Source organism: Benincasa hispida, chromosome 3 (assembly GCF_009727055.1).
Source record: "Benincasa hispida cultivar B227 chromosome 3, ASM972705v1, whole genome shotgun sequence".
Lineage (NCBI taxonomy): Eukaryota > Viridiplantae > Streptophyta > Magnoliopsida > Cucurbitales > Cucurbitaceae > Benincasa > Benincasa hispida.
Genome location: NC_052351.1, coordinates 4105643 through 4114096, shown reverse-complemented (window position 1 = coordinate 4114096; position 8454 = coordinate 4105643). Strand labels below are relative to the sequence as shown.

At 38.9% G+C, this 8454-nt stretch overlaps 1 long non-coding RNA gene across 2 annotated transcripts; it reads right to left on the bottom strand.

Moving 5' to 3' along the window:
• Window positions 1-4706: 4706 nt before the first annotated feature.
• LOC120072933 lies at window positions 4707-6454 on the bottom strand. Of its 2 annotated transcripts, none has more exons than XR_005480633.1 (3): window positions 5981-6454; window positions 5769-5878; window positions 4707-5685 (listed from the first exon to the last, which is right to left on the bottom strand). It is a non-coding gene; the product is annotated as an uncharacterized LOC120072933 (long non-coding RNA). The 2 variants fall into 2 exon arrangements; XR_005480632.1 differs by having other exon boundaries at window positions 5773-5878.
• Between the last annotated feature and the right edge of the window lie 2000 nt (window positions 6455-8454).

Below are 8454 nucleotides of genomic sequence, written 5' to 3'. Positions count from 1 at the left end.
TTACAAGGTGAATGGAGAGAATGTTCATAGGAAGTGGGAGTGGGACGTGTGACAACATATCCCTTGGTCTCTCAAATTAAGTTGGATAAATTTTTAGTGCATCACCTCGTGGCACCCTAGGAATGTCCCTTAAAGGATGACTGTTTGCACAACTCTTTATCTTATCTTCAGTAATGGATAGGGTTGCTTTAGTCTCTTATTCTAATCAGATTTTCCCTAAGGTTGGGTCATTAGGATGGGATTCTAGGGCCTAAAATAAGAGGTTACACTTACACAGAATTGTTATGGATGTTAACAAATTCTGAACCGAACAATGATGTCTATTAGATTAAGTTAGAAGCAGTTGTTTCTGTCTAATGGTTGAGATTATCTCATTCCAGTGAAGGAGCACTTGATCACCTTACGGTGACTTTTGTTCTGTCTCACTGAAGCATCATTGCAAAATAAATGTCACTTAGGATACAATAGAACTATTTTGCTAAAACTTAATTGGTTCTAAAAGTGGTTTAATGCAAGTAGACTTATTAAGTTTGTTCATTTTTTCAGCAATTTAAAATTATGGCAATCGCTACTTTATCACTACTTGCCGATGATAAATTGGCTGGTGAGAATTATGCTACTTGGAAGAATATGATTAATACGATTTTGTTCATCGATGACCTGAGGTTCGTCCTTATGGAGGAGTGTCCTCCTATTCCACCTTCTAACACTGCTCGAAATGTTCGAGACACATATGAGAGATGGACACGGGCGAACGAAAAGGCTCGAGTGTATATCTTGGTCAGCCTTAACGATGTTTTGGTCAATAAGCATGAACCCATGATCACTACATGCGAGATCATGGAGTTCCTAAGGGGAATGTTCGGACAACCGTCCGTGCAGCTCAGGCACGATGCTTTGAAGTACACCTTCAACTCGCGTATGAAGAAAGGAAAATTTGTTAGGGAACATGTTATCAATATGATGGTCCACTTCAATGTGGCAGAGATGAACAGGTCGAGCATCGATGAGGCCGGCTAGGTTAGCATAATTCTGGAGTCATTACCAGAAAGCTTCCTTCATTTCGTAAGTAATACTGTTCTAAACAAGGTTGATTACAACCTTACAACTCTACTCAATGAGTTGCAGACTATCCAATCTTTACTAAAAAGCAAGGAAAAGAAGGTTGGTGAGGCAAATGTTGCCTCATCTTCCAAAAAGTTCCATAAAGGTTCAACCTCAGGAACTAAGTCTGCACCTTCTACTTCCGCCACCAGAAAGTAGAAGAAGAAGAAGGGTGGTAAGGAGAAGGCACCTACTAACCCACAGCCTGTTGCTCCATGGGTAGGCAAGCAGTGAGGATTGATAAGGGAAAATGTTTTCATTACAACCAGGATGAGCACTGGAAGCGGAATTGCCCACGTTATTTGGCTGAGAAGAAGAAGGTCAAACAAGGTAAATGTGAATTACTGGTTTTGGAAACTTGTTTAATGGAGAATGATGATTCTTCTTGAATTATTGACTCTGGGGCCACTAACCATTTTTGTTCTTCATTTCAAGAAATTAGTTCTTGGCGGCAGCTTGGTGCTGGTGAGATGACAGTGCGAGTTGGAATCGGGCACGTCGTTTCAGTTGTGGCAGTGGGAGGTCTCCGGTTGACTTTACAAAATAAGTTTATCATTTTGAATGATATGTATGTAGTTCCTGAGTTAAAGAGGAACTTAATTTTTGTAAAGTTGTTGCTTGAATGTAATTATCAAATACATTTTTCTATAAATAAAGTATTTATTTCAAAAAATGGTGTTGATATATGTTCAGCTGAACTGGAAAATAATTTGTATGTGTTAAGGTCGTTAGCAACAAATTCCCTCCATGACATTAAAGATGTTTAAAACTGTCGTAACTCAACATAAACGACTTAAAATTTCTCCTAAAGGAAATGCCCAACTTTGGCACTTACGTTTAGGGCACATTAATCTCAATAGGATTGAAAGGTTGGTGAATAATGAACTTCTAAGCGAGTTAGAAGAAAATTCTTTACATGTGTGCGAGTCATGCCTCGAAGGCAAAATGACTAAGAGGCCTTTTACTGGAAAAACTTATAGGGCCAAAGAGCCTCTAGAGCTCGTGCATTCAGACCTTTGTGGTCCGATGAATGTGCGAGCCAGGGGAGACTATGAATATTTCATTACTTTTATTGATGATTATTCGAGGTATGGGTGCATTTATTTAATGCAACATAAGACTGAGTCCTTTGAAAAGTTCAAAGAGTTCAAGGTTGAAGTTGAAAACGCATTAAGTAAAATGATTAAAACACTTCGATCTGATCGAGGTGGAGCATTTTTGGATTATGAATTCTAGAACTATATGATAGAACATGGAATAGTTTCCCAACTCTCAGCACCTGGTACACCTTAGCAGAATGGTGTATCAGAGAGCAGAATTCAAACCCTATTGGATACGATTTGGTCGATGATGAGTTATACTTCCTTACGTAACTCGTTTTGGGGTTTTGCAGTAGAGATTGTAGCTTATTTCCTGAACTGTGTTCCTTCCAAGAGTGTTGCCAGAACATCTTTAGAGTTGTGGAATGGTCGTAAAGCTAGTTTACGTCATTTCTGTATCTGGGGTTGCCCAACACATGTGCTTGAGTCTTATCCTAAGAGACTGGAACCATGTTCGAGGTTATGCCTATTTGTACGCTACCTCAAAGGGACGTGAGGGGGTTATTTTTATGACCCTAAAGAAAACAAAATTTTTGTAACGACAAATGCTACTTTTCTTGAGAAGGATCATATAAGGGAGCACAAACCTAGAAGCAAAATCGTGTTGAATGAGCTTTCCAAAGAAACTATTAAATCTTCAACAAGAGTTATTGAAGAGCCTGCTACCTCAACAAGAGTTGTTGACGTAGGTTCATCTAGTATGTCAAATCTCCCTTAAGCGTTGAGGGAACCTCGACGTAATGGGAGGGTTGCGAACCCACCTATTCACTATATGGGTTAACTGAAATCCTAGCTATGGTAGCTGATGGCGAGGTTGAGTATCCATTGTCTTACAAGAAGGCAATGGAGGATGTAGGCAGAAATGAATGGATCAAAGCCATGGATCTCAAAATGAAGTCTATGTACTTCAATTTAGTTTAGAATCTAGTAGATCAACCTGATGGGATTACCTATAGGTTGTAAATGGATCTACAAGAGGAAACAGGGTGGTGATAGAAAGAAGCAAACCTTCAAAGCTAGACTAGTGGCAAAGGGTTATACCTAGGTAAAGGGAGTCAACTATGAGGAGACTTTGCCTGTTGCCATGCTGAAGTCTATCCTCATCCTCCTATCCATTGCCTCATATTATGACTATGAATATGGAAAATGGATGACAAGACTGCTTTTCTGAATGGAAATCTTGAGAAGACCATTTATATGGTGCAACACGAGGGATTCATAGTCCAAGGTCAAGAACAAAAGATTTGCAAGCTGAATTGGTTCACATATGGACTCAAACAGGCATCTCTATCTTAGAACATAAGGTTTGATACTGTGATCAAATCTTATGTCTTTGATCAGAATGTTGATGAGCCTTGTGTCTACAAGAAGATCATCAACAGTACAATAGTTTTTCTAGTGTTATATGTAGACGATATACTACTCATTGGAAATGATGTAGGCTTACTGATTTCAGTTAAGAACTGGCTAGCAACCCAATTCCAAATGAAAGATTTGGGAGAGGCTCAGTTTGTTCTTGGTATTGAGATCTTTCGGGATCATAAGAACAAAATGCTAGCACTGTCTCATGAAGGAACTCTTATACAAGAGTACCTATGAATGGAAGCGGTTCTTTTCAAACCATTGTGATAGAATTTCCACATTTACATTCGCCAAACAGATATGCATTTAACAACTAAATTACTAGCATGCTTCAAGATAAATAAACAAGAGAACGAGGAGCTTACCAGTTGAAAACTTTCTTCACAGCAAAACTCGCTCTCTCCATGAACGGCCTCCTTGCGCTCTCGCCAGAATAGTAAGCTATCGTTCAGCAACATCCCGGTCATCTAGTACGAATGGCTTCACATGAACAACAGGAAATAGGGATGACACCACCACTTAGAGCCCCTAGTATTCTCAGAGTGAGAATCCAAAGAGTGGGCTTTGTTCGAATTTGGTAGAGGGAAGGAGGAAAAGAGATCGTATACAACGATCAAGCAAGTGGGAGAAGGCAACGACTATCATATAGTCAAGATGTTTGATCGTTTAGGCGTGTTACACGATCGTGTAGGAAAAGCTAGGCGATCATCTATATGATCATTTAGTAAAGCTCGGGCACTAAGTGATTGTTTAGTAAACTATAAGCGATCGTCTAGTAAAGGTGTAATGACCCGACTCCCTAGGACTCAAGTTAGGCCGTTACTAAATACATGCATGCATGGAACTTAAAACGACACCCTTTTATGGTGAAATAAATGCAAATAAATAAGGTAAATTCAAAAGTCATTCATTAAATTTAAATATTAAAAACAAACAATAGGGTACCTATAAATCATAAATGTTAATAAATAAGTCTGAAAACAATTCTTAATAGTAAGTTTCGAACATCAAAACTAAAAGTTAAGAAAAAAACATGAAAAGAAATCTAAATCTCATGAGTGGAAGCAATAAACGGGTCCCAGTGGCTCGATCACGAATTTTGCTTGTCAATCGCCGGCGCATCTCTACCTTTACCTGAAACAACAACATGAGAAAGGATGAGTATAAAATACTCAGTAAGTAACCCCACTACTGGGGTCAGGCTAGGCATCTATGTCTTCTAGATGCCTACCTATGGTGGAACGTATAAACTACTCTAGTTCTCATAGGACACATACATACATGAAAAACTGATTTCTATCCTATTGTAGTTAAGTATGTCCACTACCTCTAGTAAGTCCCGTAGGACCCACAACCTCTAGTGAATCCTAAAGGAAACACAACCTCTGGTGAATCCTGAAGGAAACACAACCCCTGATGAATCTTGAAGGAAACACAACCCCTGGTAAATCCCAAAGAAAACACGACTCCTGGTGAATCCCAAAGGAAACGCAATCTCCGGTGAATCCCGAAGGAAACACAATCTCTGGTGAATTCCGAAGGAAACACAACATCTAGTGGGCATCTAACTAATCAGTAAAGATACTATCATAATCTCAACATCACAAGTATCACAACATGGTTCTATAACATGCATATGCACCTCAACATTGTGGCTCTACAACATGCATTTATGCCTTAATATCCTCATATCAAATACAACCTCATTGAATTAAGTATCATCTCATACTAGCATGTAAGTATCTAAGTGTACAAATAAATCTTTTAGATCCTCATACAAGAACATATATCGGTCATACTATACTATCCGTCTATCATGCTATCGTTGTGTCATAATATTCATCTATCATGCTAGCATATATCTAGTGTCTGGCCCGTGGGCAGTTCTAGTATTAAGATTACTTACCTCAAATTAAGCCCAAAATTAGTCCAAGCGAAAAAACTCCTGTCTAGCTTCCTACAAACCTTAAATTGGATCATAGAACACAAATAAAAAATCACTTTTAATTTTTAAGCACAAGTCCAACAGACCAATCATTCCAAACTTACCAACATGACTTACCCAAAAAATTAGGCTAAAATCCAAATCCACTTTATTACTTCACCAATGGACTCCAACCTATGCATAAGTCACAATTAAAGCTCACATAACCAATTTCTAGCAATAACAATCAACCAAAAAGGGTTTCAAAACCTTCGTACTCACTAAAATCCTTCGAAACAACTTCGAATCTGCTGGAAAATGACTTACGACACACCAAAACAACCTTCAACCCACTGGACAGTATCTCAAAACTGTCAAACCTCCAAATCTAGCATCCAACCATAATGGGTATATTAAAAATCCAAACCAAAATCAAGTGGGTAACCAAAATTAACCAAAGAAAACCAAAAAATTTCATGAATCTCTTTACCCACTAGATCTCCCACCGGTCATGGAGTTCTCAACAACGGTGACTAGTGAAACTAAGCAGAAACGATGGCTAGATGTCGGATCTAGCGGGCTGAGACGAATAACGATGACTGACGTGAACGCACTTGGTGGTGGAACTGACTGAAGGAAGCTCTACGAACTTACTTGCGGTGTTGATTTGACCGGTGAAGAAGGCGTCGGATGACCGTCGGGCGTGAGCGCTAGAGGGACGCGACGAAGAAACTGACGGAGATAGAACTGGGGGCGTCCTTTCGCATGATGGAAGATGCCATCAACGAAACTAACGGCGTTGGTTTAACGATCGGCGGCAGCAGCGAAGGGTAGCGAGCGATCAGAGGGCTGAAGGTTGCTTAGGGCTTGACAGCGATGAGGGAAAATTTTGAGGGAGGGGGGTGTCGGCGACTGGAAGAAGAAGGGAAGGGAAGAGAAAGAAAAGGAGAAAGAAAAAGAAAGAAAAAGGAAGGAAAATAAAATAAAATAATATTTATTTATTTTTATTTTATTCTTTTCCTATTCCTCTTTATTCTATTAAATTTCTTTCCTTCCCAAAATGCAATCAATTCCTGCCATTAATTTTCAAATTGAATAATTTCAACGTCAATAACTAAATTCCTTCAATTACACTTAAGTTCAAAAATTCCAAAAATGCCCTCAATTAGAAAAAAAATTACTGAATTACATAAATAATAATAGAAAAAAAGGTGTTACAAAAGGCGCGCGTTGGTATAATTGATCGTTTAGCAAACGTGAGCTATCGTATAGGCTCTAAATTACTAAGCAATCGAATGCAAAACACTCTGTGAACAATTAAGCGTGTTCCTTCGATAAACTTGCAAAATGAAAACAATTTTCATTTTATTCTTCAGTTACGAAAACCGAATTGAACTTCCCACTATCGTATGATTATAGAGAAAACGCCTGGTCATTATCCCATAACTGTCCAATTAAATTAATAATAAATATAATCATATTATATTCATAACCTATAGTTTGATATCATATATCAACCATAGTGTTTTCTCCTTTACTTGATATAAATCATATTTATATCCAATTTCCTCCAAATAATGTATCTCATACATAAAGTCAATTATATCATATATAATTAACTAGTTCAATCATATCATATATAATCGAACTCCCTCTTATCAATTTGAACATTTCAAACCGACCCCAAGCTATTAAGGGGATCTTATGAACCTATGGCTCGAAGCTCCAACGGTACGTGAATAGCTGACTAAACTCTTTAGCCACGAGATCCACCATCTGTTAACTACCAGGCATTCCACTAAAGATCGACAAATGAACTCTTCTTACCATAGACATAATTCTGTGTCCATTGGATATAACCAATCATGAGTACGATAACCCTTCACAGATGCTCATAAGTACAATTGGCATGTAGTTACATCTTATTTCTTCAGTACCATTGATCCCTCTAATGAACAATACAACATAGTCCTACTATGTGTGAACACCTCTCTGGCCATGAGAAGGTGTGTGGCGCCACATCGTTCAAGCCCCGGGAAAAGACCTTAAGGGAACAATTTATCTACTTACCCTTGCTTCGGGGAATGAGTGAAATTCATCTTGTGTAGCTGAGTTCCCAGTTCCCAAATTAGACGAATCCCTAAAATGGTAGGTTTGAATCGGCGACCTGGCCACTCGCACCCACGCAAATCAAAGAACCACCCACAATGGCAGGAGTTTTCAACTCACTCAGGATTGAGGTCATGTTACATATGGTCATTCTAGTGAAGTGAAGTCTCTGTCATGAACGTCATTATATAACGAGACTTTAACACTTCGTGGTCAGGTATTATACAAACTTTTTTGTGTGGGATGCCCCCGCTCACACGTCCCTACATGAATGATCAGGATCAGACCATCTGTAGCAAGTCACAACACTTGTAACATGTTCCACAAAGCGGGTCGCATCCATAGCGTTACCAGGATAAGGTTTCCATCCTATATCCATATACTACATACCATTTTGGTTAGACATGATCCACTTGTATGTCACCACATACATGCTTAAGTTACATAATGACAACTAGGGATTTTAGTTTATTGGTTTGTGGTAAAGCAAATAAACATCCAATGTACAAAGTCAAGTAGTGAAGAAAATATCATATATTATACATCACAAACGTTCGTACAAAATGTGTTTACAAACTACAGGACACGAGACTTTAAGGCATCATCCCTAACAATCTCCCACTTTTCCTAAAGCGAGTGGGGTGTACAAATATTAGTACAAAACAATAAACTAGGGCACTAAGGCCAAGTATAAGAAAATCTCCCACTTGCCCTAGTCCAGCCGTGGGCAATCCTGTAGACCCATGCTCTAAAGGCGACCCTCAAACACTGTAGCTGTGAGAGCCTTCGTAAACGGGTCAACAACATTGTGCTCCAAAGTGATCTTCGTGACGATCACGTCCCCTCGATGCATGA